The 25,655-nt window shown below is 36.3% G+C and overlaps 1 protein-coding gene across 1 annotated transcript in view; it reads right to left on the bottom strand.

Annotated features, from left to right (window-relative positions):
- LOC126373586 (transcription factor hamlet-like) overlaps positions 1-25,655 on the bottom strand; it is a 136,387-nt gene that overhangs the window by 88,989 nt on the left and 21,743 nt on the right. Inside the window, exon 2 of the mRNA XM_050019769.1 lies at positions 918-990. The gene's annotated coding sequence lies outside the window, so the exon portion shown is untranslated. The remainder of the gene's footprint in view (positions 1-917; positions 991-25,655) is intronic.

The raw sequence follows: 25,655 nt of genomic DNA, 5'->3' as shown, positions 1-25,655 counted from the left end.
TCAAAATATAAATTGTAAGATCATTGTTATGTTACACATATTTCCCAAATAAATGATTATGATTATGATTAGTGATATTTTAAATTATTTTCCGGTCCATACATTTGCGACGGAATATTCCACTTGATATCGACTCAGAACCGTGGTTGAATCATCTCCCTCAGTATTTGTTACGATGTCACTAACACCCTTACACAAAAGTATGGCTACCTGTACAAACTTGTGTAAAACGAAAACTTTAAGGGTTTTCGTTTCGTTGGCACTAACACCCTGTATATATACACGGATGCCATGTTACGAGGTATTACACGGGCTGTGCTGGTAGCAACTAATCGCACCAGGGTCGCGCGTGTGCCCCGACCACCACGCTTATTTTAATAACCCCACAACATTATAAAGACCATCAGAACCCGACCCTTTATACCGGATTCCTATTAGCTCCGTTTTATGTACTCTGTTATATTAATTTTGTAATGGAATAGGGCGGCGAGTCAGATTATCGGATGGTCGGAGTTTTGTTTATGTTTTGTTTCTAGTATGTAGACAAAGAAGGGTTAGCCAAGTTGCAAACGATTATGACAATCGACAGTGATAGTGATAAAAATGGCCACATCGAAGCAATTCGTATAAAAGTAAGTGCACAATGCAAACAATTCAATTCATCTTAGAAAGCAATATTCAATTCATCTAAGAATGCAATATTGCTATTTGAAATTTGTTTGTATTGCGCACTTACTTTTATATGCGCAAATTAGAGCGCTTTCGTAGATGAATTGCTTCGATGTGGCCATTTTAACCCCCAAGGATCACCAAAATCGTTGCAACTTGGTAAAGCCCCTGTAGTGATTGAAAGTATGAATCTTGTAAATGTATTCATAATAAGTATTGTGTTTTTTACGATCTGTAATCTGACTTACCTATTAACGCTTGGACGTGATAGTTGGAAATGATCTCATTTGCGGTAGACAGCTTGGCGGCGGTGAGTTAACACTGAAACGAAAAAGAAAACAATACTGAAGGCTTTTAGATGTCAAAATTTATGTTTTATTTGAAAACATATAAGACGACACACACACACACACACACACACACATATATACAATGTACACACACGCACTTTATATTGTTAATAGACATAGAAGTGCAAGGCCACCTGACACTGGTATCTTGCATACCTACTAGGTAGGTCTTAGCCCTAGCCTAGATTACTGTGTCAGTTACTGAAATAAACATTTTTCATTTTTATGTTATTTTTTTTTAACGAAGAAATGTGAAAAGTACAGTACGCTGCTGAGCATTATTCAACTTTTAGCTACCTCCACGATTCAGGGATAATATTGGCAATCGTTAAGCTCCTGAAGACATATTAATTCAGCTATAATTTTCCCAGTAACACAGCCTCCTTCCTGCGGCGGTCTGCAGTGAGACCTAAAGAGGCAGTTACTCGAGACAGCCATAAAACAGTTAGAACAAATTGCAATAACTCCATATGCTATTGAGGATGATATAAATGTACCGTTACGAATATAAGTACGGCGATCGCTCTACGTCCGGCAACTGCTCTGACATAATATGACAACAATAATCATGGCTGCTTTGATGGCAAATGAAGCTTGTTTGGCCTCATAATCACAGTGATTGACGAAATAAGTAATAACGGTTGTTAACGAATAATAAGCTGGCATTGCGCGATGTAAAATTTCATTGGCCAAGTGTCGCAACTGCTGCGCTCCCCAAAGTTTTCTCCGTCGAAACAGTATTTATTTCACGATAATAATTGCAAAATCAGCGGTAAATTTGTGGCATCGTGACAGGGTCCCGGGTATTTGTTTCTATAGAACGACAATGGACAATTAATTGCGTGATCTTTGATCCGTTGCCAAATGTTCGGCCCTGTGGTTGGGTCCGACAGTGTATTGTAATTAAGCCGTGATTTAGATCCACTATTCATCTGCGCAACTGTGTTTCCTTATCTTAGTAGAAATTGATTTCTTAGGTCTTTCTAGAGATTTATACTTTTATGGATATGGTTACTAAAGTTTCAAATAGATTTCATGTAAGTAGATCTATCTACGAGGAGCTCGGTGGCGCAGCGGTAAACGCGCTCGGTCCGCGATTGTAGAAGTTAAGCAACTTTCGCAAAGGCCGGTCATAGGATGGGTGACCACAAAAAAAAAGTTTACATCTCGAGCTCCTCCGTGCTTCGGAAGGCACGTTAAGCCGTTGGTCCCGGCTGCATTAGCAGTCGTTAATAACCATCAATCCGCACTGGGCCCGCGTGATGGTTTAAGGCCGGATCTCCCTATCCATCCATAGGGAAGGCCCGTGCCCCAGCAGTGGGGACGTTAATGGGCTGATGATGATGAGATCTATCTACGTAATTATCAACTATGTATTTGATTTGTTAACGCTTCTTGAAGGCCATATGATTTGAATAATATCTATAAGTAATTACATGCCTCAGCATATTTCTTGGCAATTAATTTACATTATTTTTACTATTATATACATAATGCATATTTTAATTCACGTCTATTTACCGAGTAAGCAGAGACTATGGAATTCCATTTCCTTCGATCCTGACACACTTCTCTTGCTTCCTCCACATTCATCAATCGTTTCATTCACGCACGCCGATTCAGAGTAGATCGTACTGAAACTTTTCTAAGAACATCTCCAATCTGGTCATTGTACATCCTGCTCCTCTCTGCCAGCCCTGCCACCAACTAATATTACTATTAAAAAATAAAATAAGTAAAATTCTTCTCTAAAACATTGGATTTAAAGCTGACTTTATGGTATGCGTTTAAAACATTTACACATTAATTACCTATTTACAATTTTACTGCAAACAATTTACTTATAAGTGAAAGTTTCTAGTATAAATTATTTGCATGTATAAAGCGGGTTATATGGCTCGGAGGCGGAAAATAATTTCTTTATGGCTCGAAATCGATTAGCCGCATCGGTTGCAGCGCACGCGCCGCGTTATTGGCGTGTGCTAATGTTACACTGTATATTGAGTAAAACAACATAAATATTCAGAATATTATGTATTTATAGCATCTGATGTGCGTTTTGTGGCAAGTATAATGCGTGTACACTTTACGAAAGTAAAATCGGAAGTAATCTTTACCTTAAAGTGAATAAGGAATCAATATTTTATAGCTCAAATTCTGAATTTCATAACCGTTCAAAAGTTACTATACATCGTTAACATAGCAGATAATAATAACTATTATAAAGGCCTAACTACTTATTTGTCAACAATTGATGGTCTACTTAAGAATACTTCATTATTAAACTGAGCTTGAGCTCTATTCATTATTTCTTTTATTTTTTGTTTTATTGTTCTTTATTTTTTTTATTTCTATTTCTCTATTGTTGTGTATTTTGTTTTTTCCTGTTTGTGCAATAAAGTATTTGTTATATTATTTTATATTGAGCCTTCTAAACATCCAACCTTCTTTATCTACAATCCACACATATACAACTAAAGCAACTCCACATCTGCCGACTGAGTTTCATAATGGCGATCCATTGCTTAACAAGATGGATATTTTCATATCGCATCGCACGCGCACTCATTCATATGAAGTGTTACCGAAACAAAGCCATAAACAATCTGCTGAGGCCATTAGAGATGGTCTATTGAAAAACTAAAGGTGATTTGAGTCATACGGTCGACGCGTGCGCTGCGCTAGGTCTGTATGGCACGTGTCTTAGAAAAAATATACTGGTGTAGAAAAATATCGCGACTCTTACTATGACCTCACAGGTGCGAATCTAGCACGGAACTTAACTACTTAATATTTTTTTGAATTCATGTTTGGATGATACTTAAATGATTATTGGTGAAGGAAAAAACCTCCGTGGTCCAATGGTTTGAGCGTTGAGCTCACGATCCGGAGGTCCCGGGTTCAAATACCGGTGGGGACATAACAAATCATTTTGTGATCCCTAGTTTGATTAGGACATTACAGGCTGATCACCTGATTGTCCGAAAGTAAGATGATCCGTGCTTCAGAAGGCACGTTAAGCCGTTGGTCCCGGTTACTACTGGTGTAAGTTAGTAGTCGTCACATGAGCCATGTCGGGGCCTTTAGCGACTCAATAGTAACCCTGACACTGGGGTTGATGGGGTTGGTAATCCACCTCACAACCCACACGACAGAAGAAGAAGTGGTTTACCACTTCTGAAGGGAAACATCGTGACGAAACCCACATTCTCGAGAAATGCGTATCGGAGGTGTGTGACCTAAGCTGGTTTGGGTTGATTTACGCTTCGAGAGTTAGACGCTCGCATAAGCAGTGTGTATCAAAAGTTACATATCAAATACAATAGCCGATGATTCCGATTCACAAAACGATGGGAGCCTCATTATTCGTCACTGAAGATTGATATGACAGTCTTAGCGGGTATTTAGGTTAAGGTCTGTGTGAGGCAAACTTATTCAATAACTAATACAATGGGTTAACTAACACGTGAGCTAACTATTTGGGCAATTACGAGTAATTGTGTGAAGTTGTGTGAAGAATCACACAATTATGTCACGATTCAAAACATATGAGACGGGTAAGGCCGAAGGTTTAATAAAAGATGATACAGTAGCTATAGAATTGGAGTAAGTTTGTCAATCTGTTGCAACGATTGTCTGTTCTCATGTTACAAATTAGTTTCTGCGTAGAATTCTTAATGAGTACCATTGTGGGTTAGATTTACATAGTAACTGCTTACATGGAAGTTATAAAAAAGTACAAAAAATCTTATATGTTATTGGCTCTATCTAGTATTTAACTGTGACTATTTCATGTTGGTAAAACATCATATTAAAAGTAACTTCGTTGCGAAGAGAGAGACGTTCCGTACAATTAAATGTTAATCATTACCGCATAATTGTAACTGTATTTAAGTGAACTACAAGTATCTAAAACGTCTGAATACACTTGAGTTAGTATCTATTCAACCGATAAACGAACCAAATACTTAAAAGGCCTCAAAAACTGGGTCTTCTAATTAACAACTCAAAAACTCACTTGACGTAATGCCAAGCTGTTAAGACGTCAGACGTAACAAAATCACACAACAGGCTACCAAAGAGCTTGTTTAAAGAAAACACAGCGGTTACATTCAGATTATAAATGATGCAGGCCCAAATTACACCGTACTTACAGTGGTTGAGTTGAAATAACAATAATTAGACCGATACAGCCGCCTCGGCGAAGATTCCGTCATAGTTTGTTTTGTTCGAAATTGCGTTCATTGTAGTTTTTATTAGTTAAAGAGTTCTGTAAATGGCTGGACGATACTTTTATGCTGCTAAAAAGACTTATTTTGGTACAGGTATACGTTTTTGAACTAAGTAAACAATACATGGTCTTCTTCTATGGTGTGGGTAGTGAGGTGAATTACCAACCTCATTAACCCTGGTGTCAGGGTTATTATTGAGCCGCCAAAGGCCCCTGACATGGCTCATGTAACGACTACTTATTACTACTACTTATATTACTTACATCAGTAAGTAGTAACCGGGACCAACGGCTTAACGTGCCTTCCGAAGCACGGATCATCTTACTTTTTGGACAATCAGGTGATCAGCCTGTAAGGCCCTAACCAAACTAGGGATCACAAAGTGATATTTGTGATATGTCCCTACCGGGATTCGAAACCGGGTCCTCTGGATCGTGAGCCCAAACGCTCAACCACTGGACCACGGAGGTCGATGGAATACATGGTTTTATGCGGATATTCTTTTAAACACAGAAAGTTCGGTGAGGTGTGGGTATCTATTTATTAGTTGGACTATATGATCTGATGATTATAGTCGTGAGCTTCTATTATGTATGTTACGTCCTTTTTTTGTAATTGTTAGAGCTGATAACTAGTCGTTTGATTAAATAATTGCAGTATTTCACAGTGCTAACTCAAAATATTTAAAGAAGTTTTTGCAAAGAAATAAGAATCGTCTTGAAATTCAAACTAAATAAAATACTGAAGTGAAATTCCAGTAGTAAGCTAAATAAAGCTATATATTTTTATTGCAACAAATTTAACGAATAAAAGATAATATTATATTGGCGAAACAGGTACTGGTACAGAATGATGGCCAAAAGTGAAGGGACCAAATGATGCCAATTTGGCCAGCTCCTTACTTTTTTGGAAAGTGATCTTTGTTATGTAATGATGTCGAGATATTTACGAGGAACTTTTTAATGGCAGGACTTGCTTTGTTTTATTGAGGTTTTTGAGTTCAAAATTAATATGTGAAGGATGGTTTGATATTAAAGAAGGCATGGGTAAACTTTTTAAATAACTGTTTCCGATTGACTTCATTAAAATGCGAAACTTGAATTAAAGTAAGTAACTGTAATTAAAGTATTTGATTATAAATTTCATCATGGAAATAAAAATGGAATAAGTGAGTACATACATACATAAGAATACGCCTATTTCCTATTGGGGTAGGCAGATATCGGAATTCCACTTACTACTATCCTGACACACAATAAAGGAAACTTCTATTAGCTTAAAATTGTGTAATAAAATATTGATTTCGTAAAAGATTTAAGTAAATTGCATTAAGTAAAGAATTGGTATGCCTTAAGTCAGTTACGGCTATCTTTCTTGCTTGAACTTTCATAATATTTAGTTTTTTGGACGGAATATTTTTGGATATAATGAGTTAATCCAAATACGATTTTATTGGAGTGGATCGTGGGAACCCGTGTGTCACTCAACGAACGGATGTTGGAAATTTCGTTGTCATAAACTTCTTAAAATAATGTACCTACCGTGCAAAATCGATAATGACTTGTGAAAATTTTACGTAGATTTTTAATGAAGACGTCACCTATAAGGCCGAAATTTTTCACAAACAATGAGGTGTGCATGAACTTATGCATTCATTTCCAAGAAATGCGTTTTCGGACATATGTGACCTAACCTGTATTGGGTTTTTCCCGCGGGAAGGTCAGACAGGCAGTCGCTTCTGTAAAAAACCGGACCTGTCAAATCTTCAGGTTAGGCGGACCCTGTGACAGGATAACGTTGGGGGGGGGGGGGGGGCGATGATGATTCGGTTTGTGGACTAAAAAATATACTAATAATTCTATAATTAAGTACATGACATAACATACATTTTCTAAAACATTATCCTGTTGCGCATGGGCCTCTTCTCATCAATCAAATATCAGTACATTACACAACCAAAGCGTTATACTTATAAGAGTCCATGTCCAGATTTTTAAAGGTATTTACTACTATCTGAATATAAATAAAGACGTATTTCCCGTAACCGCAAGACTTCTACTATTTATAGATTAATTACTCTATCATAAACGAAGATGAATCACAATAAAACCACTCTGACGCATCGAGGAATTTTACAGATTTAGTAAAAAAGTCATTCCCCTGGCACGTACTATGTTGTCCTTTAAATTGTACACTTCAACAATTTCATGGAAGCTATGTTAGTCAGAGCAGTTGAGGAGTATTTCCGTAAGGCTTTTTATAAGGAAGCGATGACGTCAACAATCTGAGAACTGAAAGTGTTTTGTTTATGTTTCGAATAGTGTAATGTCATAAAAGGTCACTGGGCTTAGATCACTTAACTTAGTGACCTCTCTGTCCTATTATAGTCTAGGGTCATCATTGGCCACGGCGTCTATCGTAGATGATTCTTGCAGCACTTGTGAGTCTACGGGTTCCCGCAGCGTCGCCGATGGCTACAAAGCCCTAAAGCAGCGCGGTATTTCTTGCCACATCGTTCGCACACAATACGCGACTCCTCAGGAGGTGGTAAAGCACGACGAAGACTTTTTTTTTGCTTCAGTTTTTCCAGCCAGTCATCGTCATGTGTTGAAGTCCCGACTTTAATATCATGGCGCCATTGTGGCTCTGTTCAGGTCTCATTTCGGCGCACTTCTTCCAACCTTTACTATCGAGACGTTAACATCCAATGTGGCGATATTTTTTTCTGATAAAGCGTGGTTCTGGGAACTTTTTCGATTCAGCGTTCCCCGGTCAAGAAGCTAGTGATACGCAAGAACACAGTGATTTAAAAAATTAAGTACTTACACTATTTAAAAAAAAAGACATACAATAAGGAAATTTTCCAAGCGAAACAGTTTTCCTCTAAGGAACTGTGGAATTCCTTATGGTAACTGCATAATAAATTGCCAAGGTCCAAGATAAAATACGTTTAAATGAACAATGTTACAATGTCACTCTACATTTTGTATTTCTGGGAAAACCGCGCTGGAAGAGTTTTGAATATACAGACATAAATTCGCGACTATATCCCAATTGGGGTAGTCAGAGGTACATCCATAGCAAGATGAACTATGTATCCACACTTCATCGAGCGTTCAGTTTTGATTATAGGTACTTATTAAAAATAAAATATAAACAGACATACCTCCCATAGCAGAGTACATGCCTCCCTCAATCAGTCGGATTGGTAAAAGGTGTTACATTATTTTGAATAATAATATGATTATTTTATTTGATGTTCTTATAAACCATTTAGTAAAGATGAATATATAACTATAGTGTTCTGGTATTAGTGTAGCAATGACGATATGCGCAATTGTCTATTAATCTATTGTTGTTGATTTTAAGATAGATTTATTAAAGCATGTTCCTTTAATTATAAATTATTTAATATAATAATAAAAATAATAAAAGTTTATTTGGGACTTATAAAAAATAAGTCCGAAATAAACTTTCGTATCCATCGGGCCAGAAACCGTGAGTCCCACCGGTCCGCCAGCGTGCGCAGGATGGTGTTGGAGCTGTCGTGCAAATAATATGCACGCGCTATATAGTTGACTTTTGTTGAACACAATATATTATTTTAGATCTTTTGTACCACTCTAGAGCGAATACATTTATTTAATTTCATGGTTTTTTAAAACGCCTTACCATACGATTTAATTTTACTTACAATATCCGTCACCTTATACGTATATTATACGTAAATAATAATTAGGCTAATCGCTGTTTATCATAGACAGGAACTTCTTTATAGTGACTTGTTTAATAGTGGTCCGCTTCGAAAGACACTTTATCAATAACTCGCATGTTTAGATTTATATTCCATTAGAATGCGAAAAGAAAGTAGGAACTATATCGGATCGCGAATTCATAATCAATATCTTAATCTGTAAGTAAACATTAAGGACGTTGCATCTTGCCCTCACGATTGTACCTCCTTACTATGCGCATGAATAATCCGATCTTATTACACATTTATATATGATAAAGCACCCACGTGGAATTCACGATATCATAATGTGTATGATTTAATACGTGCCGATATTGTAGGGGTGGCGACGGAAAAACGCTTTATTGCACATATACATAAATAGCCTCTACACGTCCCACTGCTGAGCACAGGCCTTCCCTCAATCAACCGGAGGGTGTATGCAGCATACTCCACCACGCTGCTCCACTGCGCGTTGGTGGAGCTGTTTTTACGGCTAATAGCTGGGACTAACGGCATAAAAGTGCCGTGCCGTGTAATCATCTCACATTTTCAAACAATCAGATGATTCAAGCCTGAAAAGTTCTTGGTCTCACATGGTCATTTCGACAATGTCCCCATCGGGAATCGAACCCGGACCTCCAGACCTGAGCGTAACGCTCTAACCACTAGACCACGGAGTTTATTGCACATATAAACACAGCATTAAAAACAATTACAAATTGACAAGGAAAGCACAATCGGCGGCCTTATTGCTAAATATTAATTTCTTCCAGGCAACCGTAGAGTGAAACAACTTGCTAAATGTATTGTGAAGTTTTACCCGCAAATAATTTTCTCAAGCGTGTCACGTGACGTGTAAACATGTATATAAATTTTGCAATATAATAAAAAAAAAGTAAGGACAATTGAAAAACCAAATCTGACATTTATACTTCTTTACCTATGCTTTATGTAATATGAACCACTAATTCCATACAAAAGACATCAACGAGAGCGACGCAAAAATTAAAAATAATTAATTTTGTATAATTAATTTATTTACAGTTTACATTAATTTATTAACCCTCAAGTGTCATGCATCTATAGGTAATGTTTACTTTTATAAATCAAACCAAATCAAATATACTTTATTGCGCACATTCAAAACAAACCAATATTTTAAAACATTTAGCAACAGTATAAATTCTAAAGCAAAACCAGGCAACCACTATCAAGTATTACCCATAAACTTGGTTGAACTAGGTAATACAATTTAAAACATTTTTTGTTAAAGAAATTTGCAGACAATTCCATCAAGAGGGCGTATTGTCACCTTATAGTAAATCACGTCAGAGCCTTTTTGAAAAATGACATTCAGGTGTTATTTTTGTAAACTAAACCTCACAATAGACACTTTTACTTTTTTGGTCTCAACTCGAAATGAAATTAATACATACAAATCGGGGTTTTCTTGAAGAAAAACACATGCAAAATGTGATTTTGCAAAAAGTCGCTTACTTAGTTTTGACTATAAAGGGACGACATTAACTTCAAATACTCATCAGTGTAACACAGTAAATAACAGCTAACTGAAACTCGCAACGGTAGTAGCTATAAATATTGCAGTTTAAGCTTATTTACATCTGGCCACACTAAGTGCGCGAATGCATTAAAGTCGTCCTTGCACTTTACGACGCGACAACGTTTCGGAAGTTTTAATGGAGGCAAGCGGTGAAATGTGGCAGAACATCTGCTTGACTAAAGCAAGTTAGTAAATCAAGCGCTTTTATAAAGCACTGTTACCTGCTACTTTGCCCGCATAAAACTTTAGTATTAAAACTGTAGAAGTTTCATACAAACTTTGCCACCCCGTTTTATCCCCTTAGGGGTTGATGGGGTTGGTATTCTACCTCACAACCCACACGATAAGAAGAAGAAGACCCCCTAAGGGGCTGAATTTTGTAAAATCCCGGTTTAGTGAGCACTTACGTCATTATAAGGAACCTTTTTATTACACCCAGGCACAATTACATCTTCCACCCATTATTATTCTGATCAAAATAAAGAAAAGCGATATAGGTAGCGACATAATTCTATACATAATATGATCCAAATATTAAGTAACAATTATTTTTACATATGCTTTTTCCATTACATTGTGTTTTGGAATAATTATGTACCCGAGTAACAGCCTCCGTGGTCTAGTGGTTAGAGCGTTAGGCTCACGATCTGGAGGTCCGGGTTCGATTCCCGATGGGGACACTGTCGAAATCACTTTGTGAGACTGTTCTTTGTTTGGTAAGGACTTTTCAGGCTTGAATCACCTGATTGTCCGAAAAAGTAAGATGATTCCGTGCTTCGGAGTGCACGTTAAGCCGTTGGTCTCGGCTATTAGCCGTAAAAACACCTCCACCAACCCGCATTGGAGCAGCGTGGTGGAGTATGCTCCATACCCCCTCCGGTTGATTGAGAGGAGGCCTGTGCCCAGCAGTGGGACGTATATAGGCTGTTTATGTATGTACCCGAGTAATGAGAAAATAGGTTATTATCACGTTTAAACTGAACAGCGCCATCTATATTGTTTTTGGTGAACGTAGCCTGGAAGATCCCTCATTGTTCTGAGTAGATGTAGTTGGTATTTTATTTCATTTTGAGTTTGGAATGAACGATTTTGAGATTGAGTTTCGAAACAATGTGGCAAAATCACGCTGCATCAAGCGACTAGTATTCTCAATCTCAAGGTGATACATGTCCATCTCATCCGCCATTAGTCAGCGACCGGTCCACTTCCTCAGAGGATGTTGCTCCACGTTCATTCATTACTTTAATGGCACCCGCGAATATTATTGCGAAATTCGAATCTCAATATGAATAAGTGAGCAAAAAAATTTTGTTGATGATAGTCCGATTCGAAGAGAGGGTGTTTAGGAGTAATCACTACAGGTTTAAAAGTATTATGGCATATAATAAAAAAAAATACCATCAAAAATACCTTACATACCCAATTTTTAAATTACAAGTTTTAATACACACTTCTCATGTTCACTTCTATGTTCAGAGTCTATATTTTAGTTCTTGGGGGTTAAAATGGCCACATCGAAGCAATTCATTCAGGTCATTTTAACCCCCTTTGTGTCTATGTAACCCCATTGTATTGTACAACTTGGAATGCAATGGAATGCTATAAACTATTGAATTAGAGTAATTATATTTTTATAGAAAAACATTTTTATAACGTAATATAATAGATACCTACTACAAGAAATGCTAATACTATGTAAATTAAGTTTCATTCATCATCAGCCGTACGACGCCCACTGCTGGGCATAGGCGTCCCCCAAGGATCTCCACGACGATCGGTCCTGCGCTGCCCGCATCCAGCGGCTTCCCGCGACCTTCACCAGATCGTCGGTCCACCTTGTAGCGGGCCTACCCACTGAGCGTCGTCCGACACGTGGTCGCCACTCCAGAACCCTTCCGCTCCAGCGGCCATCGGTTCTCCTCGCTATGTGTCCTGCCCACTGCCACTTCAGCTTTGCAATTCTCCGAGCTATGTCGGTGACTTTAGTTCTCCTGCGGATCTCCTCATTTCTGTTAAGTTTACAATATAGTAATACTTAATTTCAAACAGAATAATAAATTTAACGTTTCAAAGTATGTAAAAGACTCTAATAACTTAAATATTTTATATAATAAAGACATTAACACATAGCATTTAATTTGTTAATCATAAAACCTCAATCATTCCGTAACTACCTAACATGCTAATATATGAATGTTAACACAAGATTATTCAAAAGAGCCGCCGTTTATTTTGCTACGAATAAAAATATACTTTAAGTTGTACAACTTAAAGCTAGTTTTAAATGCAGTAGTTTTTAAATCGTGCTTACAGTAGCTCAAATCAAGGGTCATAGAGATCAACCGTGATCGAAAACTGATATTGAAGATTGTGGAGTGACGCATGCGTGAATGAGATATTAGTGGCGCAAGTTGTGATGAAACTGGCGGTACACTGCCAGACAATGTTAAGTTATGATCTATTTTTATACTTGGCATTTCATAGGATTGGATTGAGAATCTTTGAATGATTCTTAAATTTAAGATTCTCTAGTTGGCACACCATTTTGAATCTTAGCTTAAATTTGTTAATTAAACAAATGCAGTAAAGTTTTAAAGCCATTTTTATTTTTTATTTCATTATATTTTAAACAATTAACTGAATAAGGTAACACATTTAGCTCAAATACTTTTCTTAAAGCAATATAAGCTATGAAATGAAGAAAAATGTTGTACTTCATAATACAAGACTACTTTGTTATATGATTTTAATCTGCATTTAGCTTCCTGATAACATTCATCCATAACTAAAACTGTAACGACAGATTTATAGAAAAACTCATCTTTATTTATATGCAATAGCTCAAGTTATTTCACTTTCTCTTTTAATAAATTACATACACATATAAAGTACCTAATAGAATTACACATTCTAGTTTAAATAAACAGATAATGTGATGAATAAAACAAGTTTTAATTTAAAGTGTATGAAAGTCGGTATGTTGAATGTACGATTGCCATCTACATGTTGCATTGATGTATACTTTTCTGATCTGCCGGTGTATGAAAGGCTAAGACAATGGACGCTCCCAAGACCTTGCATAGAAGTGATGGACAGTGGAGATCGCGATCGAATATGTAATTACAGCCGCTTAACAATGACATTGCCGCCAAAATATGCAATAATTATAAATAGAACATAAATGTGTGCAGTGAATCGTGGCCGGTGGTGGATATTCTGGTTTTTTGTGTTCTAATGTAGTCTAACGTTTCGATATTTTTTGTGTTATCCTGTGTTAGGTAGACTGTTAAAAATGTAATTGGAAGCGAATATTTTAGTTGAGTTTTTTCAACTATCGAAAAATGATGGAACCGTGGTTTTTTTTTAATATTTTAAAAGTATTTTTTACATTATACATCTGTTGACATAATAATGAATCATGCAGATGGAGAGAAAGCCTCACTCGTGCCCATTACCCTTACATCTTCACACATGGTATTCATCAATCTGACCATTAAAATAATCTTTTCCAGCGATGTCCACTCTAATCTGTTGTAAGGTAAAACCTGCCCACAGACTATACAAACGCTTTGATGTGCCGCGCCGAATAAGGTTTCGTTGCATTCGGCCATTTTGACCAATTACGTGTGAAAAGTAACGCGACCAAAAAGTAATGTAAAGTTATCTGATGCCTCATCAAAATTGTTCGCGTTAATTGTTTATGTTTATATATTTATTTTTTCTTGTCATATCCCTTTTCGTATCACATCGCTGTCTGCAGTGCATAGAATGCCATTTTCAGACATTTCTTACCTTATTTGATTAGCTTAAGCATTAGGATCAAGTAATTTTTGTCCGACCGATTAGTGAATTGCTACATAAAGTAAACCTGCAAAAAAGAATAAATTAGTGCAAAATTTTTTTATTCACAAAAAATAACTCTCTCATTATTATAACTAAAAAATAAAATAGGTGTGATCTTATGTACGTGTACTTATGTATATAAGTTTTTTAAAGTTTATCTTATTTTGACGTTGAATATTTGAGTGCGAGGTGTGTTTACGAGATTGAACGAGATTTTATTGAGCAATACAACGCAATAAGCTGTCAATTCATTCAGGCGATCGATACCAAGATATCGACGTTACTATTGCATCGATAAAATGTGTATTGTCATCCTACTCGGAGTAGTAAAGTTACGAGATATGTTTGTGTTTATTTTGCACCTACGTTTGTGAATTATACTACCAAACAGAAGTGGTATAAATGTGCGTTATTATTGGTGTGTTACGAAATTGCTTTTCATTTTAGTTTCATTATAAGTACTTAGATAAACTAAAACACTATTTGTCAGCTCCATATCGATTTATTTAAAAGATCTTTAAGTATATATATTTGTTCCCTTTTTGAGCGTAATTTGGCAGCTCGCACTCAGAAATGGTATCACAATATGAAATAACATCGTGTTCAAACATGGAAGCAGGAATTCATAACAATTTCTTCCATCTCAGATGCTTCTTTTAATTAAAATACTCCGCCTACACCGAAAAATGCTTACGTGCCCTCATTCATTGTAAAAAAGTAAAAAGAAATTGTCTCTAAAAGAATAAAAGTTATTTGCCAGCCATTTTGTTTTCTTGAAATGCATTCGAAATTCAAACTACGTGGGTGGCTTTTGTACTATAAAGAACTTTTAAAACTATAAAATTTTGCCTTCTAGGTAAGGGAATACTTAAACTTGGTACTTTTGAGAACTACATTGTTCTATAAGGAGAGGCTTAAGGATGTAAGAGAGCAATTTTTGTAGGTGTATCCTCTTGTCCGAGTGGGCTTAAGGGCCGATTAAGTGAAGATCTGTTAAGGTCACAGTAATTATGTGAATGAAATATTTTTAAAACTTTATCTCTGTATTTTATGTAATATGTTGTTGTGATAAATTAATTAATAAACTCTTTATGGTTTTTAAAGTGTTTCCAAGAAAAGAGCATGACTGGCGTCTTCTTCATTATATGTTTAAACTTTTACAAATGAATATTTTATTATTATGGAGGACTTTTCCAAGAATGAATGTGCAATTATTGCTTTTTGAAGGCCAACAGAGATACAACTCTCTAAATAATTATTGAACCTATTGATTGACTTTTAAATAAATACGAAAAACGAAATCTTGTTCTTGAATTAAATTTACGTGTTCTAATTAATTTCAAATTCAAATACAGAATAGAACATTGAAACGTGCCGTGTGAAGACAAGACGGCGACATTCGTACTACGATCCAAATCCCCGTGCGAACTGACAGCTGATTCGATCCGTCCAGATACCTTTCATTACCACCTTATATTTACACTTATAAACCAAGCACACTCCTTAAAAACCCATTGAGAATCCAGTTTTCAAGCCGCACACTTAACTTAGCAGACGTAGTATTGAAACAACTTTATATTTGCCGACAATTCCAATCCGATTGGTCTTGGCGATGTTTGAAAGCTCAGTTTGTCGACGGAAAATATATATTTGTCAAATAACGTGTCTCATCTCGAAGATCAGAGCATCTTAATGCTCTCTGGGAATTAATTTCGTAGTGTAATGACCTTCACGCGATAATCTTTGACATCAATGTGGGAATGTAAACGAAGAGCATTCATTAGACAACATTAGTTAGTTATTTATTCATCCTTTGAATTTGAATTTAATTTGACATTTTGTAGCTTCCGAATACAATTTTTCACGCTTTTGAATTGATGAAATAACGTACTGGAACGATTAGCAACAGTTTAGATGTCGTAGTTTCTTCAAATTTAATTATTAATAATATGTTTTAATGTATGGTTTATTTATCTACGTGAACAATACCGATTGTAGTAGATAAATGTGTTTTTTATTGATATGTGCTTCTTTGGTTATACTTTGACTATAAATACTTACATCATTTTAAGTTTACGCGGTTATTATCATAATTAAAACGCATAATAACGGGTTCTTACCGCGTTCAAAATAGGGATATGATACTTGCAACAGTGTCGAAATATCGGGAGTCTCATATCCCTATTTTGAACGCGGTAAGAATTTTAATTATAAATACTTATTTAAAAATAATATCATAATTTGTCTTAAGACGCCAATACCAACTGTGGGCTGCAATTTGTCATCTCATCTGTTCTACCCACCTTATATTACTGATTGAAGACATGGTTTATGTATTCTTTATTGATAACATAATGAAACCGTTACAATAGGTGGGCTTAATAAAAGAGATCTCTTCCAGCCAATCCTGCATAGGAGGGAGACGGTATAATGTTCTTCCAAACGGTCTGCAACAGCCTTCCACCTATCACTGACAGTAAAAGGAAGGCATAATTTACAATCGAAGACAGATCTCGGATCAGGAAAGAATAATATTTATACCATCCGGGCTCCGTTAGAAGGTTCTGCATTTCCCTTCTACATGAATGTAATGCGACCTAATTGAATATAACCCTAGCAGAATGATAACGGTAACAACATACCTCTCTTCTAACTGTCAGGGTAACCACAATGGCTTTAGTTATCTGCTATACGGTGATATGGTCTGATTCTACAAGTGCTTCCTTGGAATGCAGAAGTGAAGAGTTTATTGTTTGCCTTTATATAAATATGCAATTATGCACATTAATTTTAAGCTCTTAAAGTTGTCATTGTTTCGTGATCGTGGCAAATGCTGAAGCAGTTCGGTTTTTAAAAAAGTTTTTTTACAAAACAAATGAATAAATTCAAGACATTCTATCATCAAGATTATTAATGCAATTTTTTTTGTTTTCAGGTAAGTTATCCGGCCACGTGGTAACTACTTAAAATAAATCAAGTAAGTAAATTATTTTATTCCTTCGAAAATTAAAACAATTATACGTAATGAAGGACTTTCCAGGCTACGTTCCCCAGAAGAAATATAGAGGGTGCTGTAAAGATTTGCCTTCGTTTAACCTTCGAATTTCATGGATAATAGACATATTAGTATGCATCTTTTCTTTTTGTTTTTGGGTATAAATGATGAGTTCATGACTCTAGTTATTACGCCGACTTAAGACATCTTCCACCCATTATTATTTTGATCAAAATAAAGAAAAGCAATATAGCTAATATTTTAAATTGTTTTATTTGAATTTGTATTTGATTTTTATACTATTTTAATTGTTTAATGTATGGATTTTTAGATCTGAAATAAACGATATTATTATTATTATTATAGCTAGCAACATAATTCTAAACGTATTTGATGCAAAATCACGCAACAATTATTTTTATATATTCCTCTGCCATTACATTATATTTTTGATTAATTATGTAGGTACTCCGAGCAATGAGAAATTACGTAATTTTCACGTTAAATCTGAACAGCGCCATGTATATTTATTTGGGGAAATAAAAAAAGTCCGTCATTTAAAACAATGGGAATAATATGAAAGTTTTGGTCTTAGCTGGAATAGCGGATGTCATCTTATATGTTTTCACATGAGACTGCCAGTCTTCATTCTCCGTTTATTCCTCAAAAAACAGCTTGCCTTTATTTCTAAGGCTTCAAGTAGAACGCCGGAACTGTCTTACATGCATAATGACCGTTCGTTAATCTAAAAGCCTTGACTAAGACCACCCGTGCTTCGTATATCGCCTTACACAAATGGCTTCTTGTAAAAAACTCCGTCTTTTTTATTATTTATCTCTACACTTGTACCGGCTATTAATATCAGATAACATCTTTAGGAAGATAATATAGGAAGCGGAAAAATGTGTTTAGATGAAAACAGATTAGCGAAACAGTTGATTGAATAATAAATGGGTTTAATTGATGGGTACTACTAATGTTGGGAAGTAAAGTATCTTTGACGCCATTAACACATTTCTAATTGTTTACTTTCGATTTGCTTATTTTAAATGCGTTTTTTTTGGCTATCATACTTTTCTACACTAAGCTACCGCACAATTATAATTATGAAGATTATGATGCTTTAAATACTGAAAGTAGAAAAATCCTTCCTTATCTAAGTTTTGTATGGAATTATAATCGCTAACATAGATGAATTAAGATTCATCTGTGGCTCACTCGCGGTTAAAGCGAACTTTTCTAAAACCATTTTACTGACCTATATTTTGGCATTATATTGCCTTTTTACAAAATGAAGACTCTAAGAAGAAGAAGGTTTAAAATAATAATCCGCGCCACGAAAGAAGTCGACGGAATTCATGGAGAATAATTCTATGCAGAATCTGCGACAGTAACGCGGCGGCCGCAGGACGTCTTTTGTGACACGGAATATATGTATTTTAAAGCTAGTTTGCCTTTTAGTCTTCGTTTTGTAATAACACTAATGGAGTTAGAACTTAATAATGAACGGAATGTTCATGTAATATTAGCACGTACAATATAGGACTATTTTTGGCCCGACGAATTATATAAGTTCATGTTCCCGTGTATACAGATCAGTGGCAATAAAGCGATCATGGTAAATCGTAGTAAAACTGACAGATATGATGTATTATCTCCAGGTTTCACTTATAAGTCTATATGCGGTATAACCTCACAATTACTGAAGCAAGAAAGCCATCTAACGCCCTCCAGTTATGGTCATCCACGTATGATATTTATTATTACTACAAAAACTATAGTAACTCTTGACCACTTTTCTCTAACTACCTTATACAGTGTTTGGTCTAATACCGACATAGTTTCAACGGAAATATTACGAGAAAATTTTTCATCTGTGGGAAAATGGAGAGCGAAAATTAAAAAAAAAATTACTTGATTGAATTTTGAATTCAATTCCGAATCAAATCTAATTAGTTGAATTTGGAACTCTATAAAATATGTTGTACGAACATTATAAATACAGAGACGTGTGTCTTAATATTTTCATGCATCTCAAATATACATCTGTGTATAAAAAATAAAAATACCTATTATATACTTACATGTATGTATGTGTGTGTGTTGTTTGTTTAATGTTAAAAAACGGTTACGAATGAAACGAAGGCATTAAAATCTGCAAAAATAAAACAGTTCGAAAGCAGCTAAACACGAAAAATCAACAAGAATCTCTTTCAATAAACAATACAGCATAAAATTTACAATAGCACAAAATTAATGTACGGTTGTGTATTGTAATCATAATATACTTACTAGAGACCACGTGCTTGGTAAGAAGATTTATGACCGGTCCGTCAACACTACTTCAAACAAATCATTGCCTCTCAAACAACGCCATTGTTCGTACGCCATCTTGCTATCTGCCTAACAAATGGACAACCCAACTTGTTAATTTAAATACATATTCAAATGTTCGACTATGGTTCATGTTCGTTAGGTAGCTTAAGGTCAAGATGCAAATTATCTAGGTAATAGTTGAATGTGTGTATATGAAGTTCTAGAGTGTATGTGTAAGTTTTCCTGAAAGAAATAAGAAATATTGTACTTCTTTTGTCTTTTTTGTGATTTTTATTTTTCTTGTGTGTTTGTGCTAAAGAGTTTTTATTGTGAAGTTTGAATGCAAATGTGGAACTCGATAATCAGTAAAATTTTCGCATTTCGGCCACGTCATCAGAAATAACAAGTACAAGCTACTCCAGCTCATCATACAGGGGATGATCTCGGGAAAAAGAAGTGTCGGCCGGAGGCGGCACTCCTCACTTGAGACCTTGAGAGATTGGTTCGGATGCAGCACCACAATGCTTTTGAGAGTTTTCTGTTAAGGTGGGTACTGACTGGTTTTACGAGGCGTAATGTTATGTGTACACAGCGAGCGTTCGTGCTGTCAGTACAGGGTAATAAGGCGCTCGTAGCGAGCATCAACACTGATTTCAAACACATGACGTAACATATCATGCTCGCTGCGAATGGTACAATACGCCTCGTAACACCGGTCAGTACCCACCTTTAAACTAACGTGATAGGTGCTAAGCCGTATCCCCGTCAATAATGTTGCTTGATATTTTATTTTAAATTATTAATTATAATGCAATGAAGAAATATAGCGATACACTAGTTAGATAATTAAACTTAGTTACTTATCAGGTGTTCTGTAATGTAGAACAAATAATAGAAATACATCAAGCAAGGCCGATAGTAAAGAATTTTCGATCAACGAGATGCGTGCGCAGCAATATTACAACATAGCTATTTAGTTACGATCAGATAAGACAATGTAATAATAATATATCATTCTGCCTTTTCGGGGTAGACAGGTAAGTAAGATCACCAGAAGCTCAGTTTAAAATGTGTCGGAGCTGGCCGAGAAGACAGGGAGAAAGAACGAAGGGAAGAGAGAAAATTTGAAGCGTGCCCAGACACAGATGTTTACTGGCCGCGAGGCGACTGAATGTTCTTTTCTAATCCAAGCCCCATTGCTTAACTATTGAGGCCGGAAAATTCTGTCTTTATGACTTACTGAGTTAGGTAGAAACGTAGAAGCTTTATATTTAGCGCTGAATATATAAGCAGCAGATGTCTTCTTGCAAATGTTTCCTCTAACCAAAGACAGATATGAAAGTTTTTGAAGACTGAATTGCAACTACAAAAAATTTAAGCTGTACTTCATTCAAAAATGTACTTACAGAGTTGCAGGAGCTTACTAAAATAAAACAAATAATACAAATATCACACACAAGGCTACATAAGCGGAGAATTCTTCATCAGCTCGATGCGCGTGTAGCAGTTACAACACAGTTGTACCTATGATCAGATAAGACAGTTATCCGAAAGCGAATCCGATCGCTCCTGTCCACGTGACACGTTAAGCAATATAAAGTTATAATTAGTGGATGTTGCAACCCGTGTCGTTAGGATCGCTATCGGAACAAAGCCGATGGCTGACTCATCAAGGCTCCGAGGTGAAGGCGGCGAATCCCTTGACCGCTCCCTGCAACCTTGCTTTCGACAAGCCGATCACAAGATAACGATTGATCGCCATTGAATATGACTGAAATTAAATTGTCCTACGACGCAGTTTTTGCAATGACTCACTCCAAGCCTAACTGATCTCGATAATTACGCCTTTTTTCATAATTATATAATACTATAATACTCGTAAACGTAGCAGTAAAAATACAATTAATATCAAAGACAACCTCGCTTTCAAATGTACTTGTCAATTCGGCGCAATCGATCCAATCGATGTATTATGCGTACGTCAAAAATGTTGATTGTATCACTTGTCGTTTGAAGGTCAATTATGTCCTTTAGGGATTGAGGTTAATGGCAGTCCTCTCGATGCAATCGATATAGATCGACGTCGATTGTATCGATCCATTAGGACGATATATCCCGAAAGATTCATTTGCGCAATTCATCTATGTCGTTAGTAAAAAATGATGTATAGGAGATGCATAAAACTGGTTGGTAATCTCGGTTGATCGGCCAGATGTTCAGCTGCGAGTGTTTGTTCTCGTGTTGAAAAAGCTGGGATGTGCGGTGTGCACGCGCATACCGCGATGGTATCGCGGCGCTCGGGGGCGTTACGAAAACCACTTACCTATCGGATGCCATCGCCGAAGCATACCCATTATTTTGGCTACTCGGTATTCAAATTATAATTCTGATCTCGTATTTTGTTCTTCGTATCCGTGTGGCTGATAGAGATATAATTTTGAAAGTTATGAGAGCAATAAAGGCAAATTGATTCGTTTATAACAACTCATCTTCTTCGTAACGGGACATAAATTGAACATCGCAGTTTTTGTTGATTTTGATCACATATCATCATCCGGTATATTATTCCGCGGTTTATCTTTGCATCCTGTTGTCGTTTCTTTTTATTGTGTGGAGGTAGACATGCAATTATGCCCCTCGAGGAAAACATTCCATTACTTTTGTATTTGGAAAAAGAAACATAAGTTCAAAGTACTCACTGAAATTAGAGCAAAATTTCTTGATACTTACACTTTATGTTATAGTCTTCTTCTCTTCTTCTATCGTGTGGGTTGTGAGGTGGATTATCAACCTCATAAACCTTGGTATCAGGGTTATTAGCCGCAAAAGGCCCCTGATATGGCTCATATAAGTAACCGGGACCAACGGCTGCCTTCCGGAGCACAGATCATCTTACTTTCGGATAATCAGGTGATCAGCCTGTAATGTCCTAACCAAACTAGGGATCACAAAGTATATTTTGTAGTAAGACCAGGATTCGAACCCGGGACCTTCGGATTGTGAGCCTAACGCTTAACAACTGGACCACGGAGGTCGTCATATGTTATAGTAATACATCTAGAGAATCACTCGACGTTCGCCACAAATTTAATGTCTCTATGTGGTTTTTACGTATTGTTTTACATAACCAAATGTCTATTGCGATACCGCATTCCTGCCGCAAGTTTACTCATCAATTTAATATGCGTGTGCCAATGATATTTATGTTACTATTTTAAAGACATGCGCAGAATACGTACAATGTTGCGAGTGTGGAGTATCACCACAAACTATGGCTCACCTTTTGTGCTGTCCTAAGTGCCCTAACACCTGCACTATTAAAGACCTTCACGAAGCCACTGACAATGCCGTAAGCGTGGCCAAATATTGGTTAGCAAAAATTTAGTATCGATCGCCAACGACTCGCAAAGAAGAAGATACGTACTACCTACTATGAACGACAAAGATATAAATATTACGAAAATACTTTGCTAAAGGTTCTAGGACAGATTAAATATAATTTGATGCTTTGTAAGCTGACTACTTTTCAGTCGATTTTCATAATATTTTGAGGGATGATTCAGGCCATGATTCTGAGTTGATATCCAGTGGAACTTTCCGTCGCAAAAGTATGGAACGGAAAATAATTTTAAAGAACACTAAAATTTTCACTTGCTATCTACTCAGAACTGTCTGAGTCATCCCCCTCAGTATTCGTTACGATGTCACTAACAGCCTGTATAACGATACAACCTTAAAAACACATTGAAAATGTTTTAGTAGATTTCTACGACTATTGCTTTTACTCTGATGTACAGTGACATATAAAGTTAGCTACTTATAAGCAGATCGAGGAGCAAACTCATGACCTTTGAAACAAGAAAGAAGCTCACTCAAAACTATGCGCCTACAGCCATCTATGTCTCTATGCTTACATCTGCTGTGACAAATCACCGCCCATCAAACACGAGACATATTATGAATGCAGCAGCCACGCTTATGCAATAATTAATTCAAACGAACATCTTTGCTTTGACGTTTGTGGTTCTCCCTTACCTCTCACAATGTGTTTTACATTAAATCTGTGTTGAGGTATGACTGTATTATTCTGACGTTGAAAAAGATAAATGGTTACCCATCGATTTACGTAATATACTTTGAAATCAGGCGTCGTGGTAGACCTCGAAAGAGATGGCGTCACAACTTGGACGCTTGCCGGAGGAACTGGCTGGAGTCCGCACAGGACCGCGAAAAATGGAAAGAGGAAGGGGAGGCCTTTGCCCAACAATGGGATCTTGTAGGCTAGATTAGATTAAGTTAGACTTTGAAATCGAGAAAGAGTACAACAATTGTGCCAATCGACTTCCTTCATACTACACACCTGATTATTTTGGGACTACAATCGATCATCGTCATACGAAATACAAATAGACAACATAATATAAGCTCACGACTATATCCCAATTGGGGTAGTCAGAGGTACATCCATCGCAAAATGAACTAAGTAATCACACCTCACCGAGTTTTCTGTTAGTAGCGTGTAGGGCTCGACCGATATGAACTTTATATGTGAACTTGATGACACACAATCATGTAATGATCGGGATCGCATATGGGCCGCTAGGCGAGGCGGGAGTGAGATAGAAGATCATAGTTTTATTTCTAAGCATAAGCCTAGTCTAAACTCAGAGTATAAACTCTAAATGTGTGCTGAAGATAGCACATGCTCATGTACTGCTGCAAGTATATAATAATATGTAATCGTCTTAGGTTGACATCCTCGCATAATTGGAATCAAACATCACTTAACATGTAAGTTCGTTTGAGTCCTAAATAAACACAATGCCATCAAATTATGCACCTGCTCCAAAATTACGAAAAACTGAGGACAAAAACACTTGCGCAACAAACAAGTAATCAATTCAAAGGTATAATATTTTTCGTTTTTCGCATGCGTCCGTTATCGCTCGATCAGATGAGGTGGTGTACAGGCAACAATAGAACCATTATTGTAACTAAGTTGGTCGTTGTCTTCTTTATTTCAACTTTCAAGGTGATGATGGTTTGGTGAGACGATGTTTATTTTTTAATTTTTGAGGCTTGAAAGAGCTTCGACGGTTATTATAATTTATTATAATATGTTTGTTCAATATGTTTTATGCCTGTCGATTACCTGTCCCTTTCCTTTTCGGTGGATAAGAAAAAATAAAATTAGATGGTGTGAACTGGGGTCTGTTTCATAAAACTTACAATTGTAAATTGCAAAGACAATTTGATGTACATTTCGGAGTGTGTGATCACAAATATTTTGCTTTTTCATATTAACTAAGTAATGAACACCAAATTTTGTTGTAATTTACAGGCCCCTGCACCATTGTAGCTAATCTCTAGCAAAAGTATATATTCGATCAATGACGTCTTTTTCTTTGACACGCGTATTACCGAAATAATAGTAGCTATTGCCTACCATGTTACGTAACACATTCTTTTTTGCCCAGTCTAGATGTCTATCATTTAAAAAAAAACAAACTGTAATTTAAATTTATTACCAGCACAAACGTTTTCAATTGCCTAAACAAACTGACCAGTACACATTAAACTTATCTATTATATTACATAAACAAATAGCCACTACACACACTAGCCGTATAAAACTGGATACGCTACGTAGGTGGACTTACATAAAGAGATCTTGTCATAATACTATGGATTTTATCGTGTCCAGATGATCTGAACTTAATAATTACGAGTAATATTCTTCAATTATCCTCAATGACTCTACTTGTATACATCTTGGGCCCATTATATTGCACCTAACTGCACCTACAATTATTGGCAGCGTTATTTGGTTCAGAGGCCACACCCAGACTCGTTACCGTCTAACTTTATGCCTCGTTCAAACGATGTAAATGGCGTACTCAAGATTGATATTAAATTTTTGCTACTTTATGACAACCTTTTTTGGATAGACACC

This window comes from Pectinophora gossypiella, chromosome 16, assembly GCF_024362695.1.
Source record: "Pectinophora gossypiella chromosome 16, ilPecGoss1.1, whole genome shotgun sequence".
In the NCBI taxonomy this organism is placed as follows: domain Eukaryota; kingdom Metazoa; phylum Arthropoda; class Insecta; order Lepidoptera; family Gelechiidae; genus Pectinophora; species Pectinophora gossypiella.
This window is presented reverse-complemented; position numbering and strand designations above follow the sequence as displayed.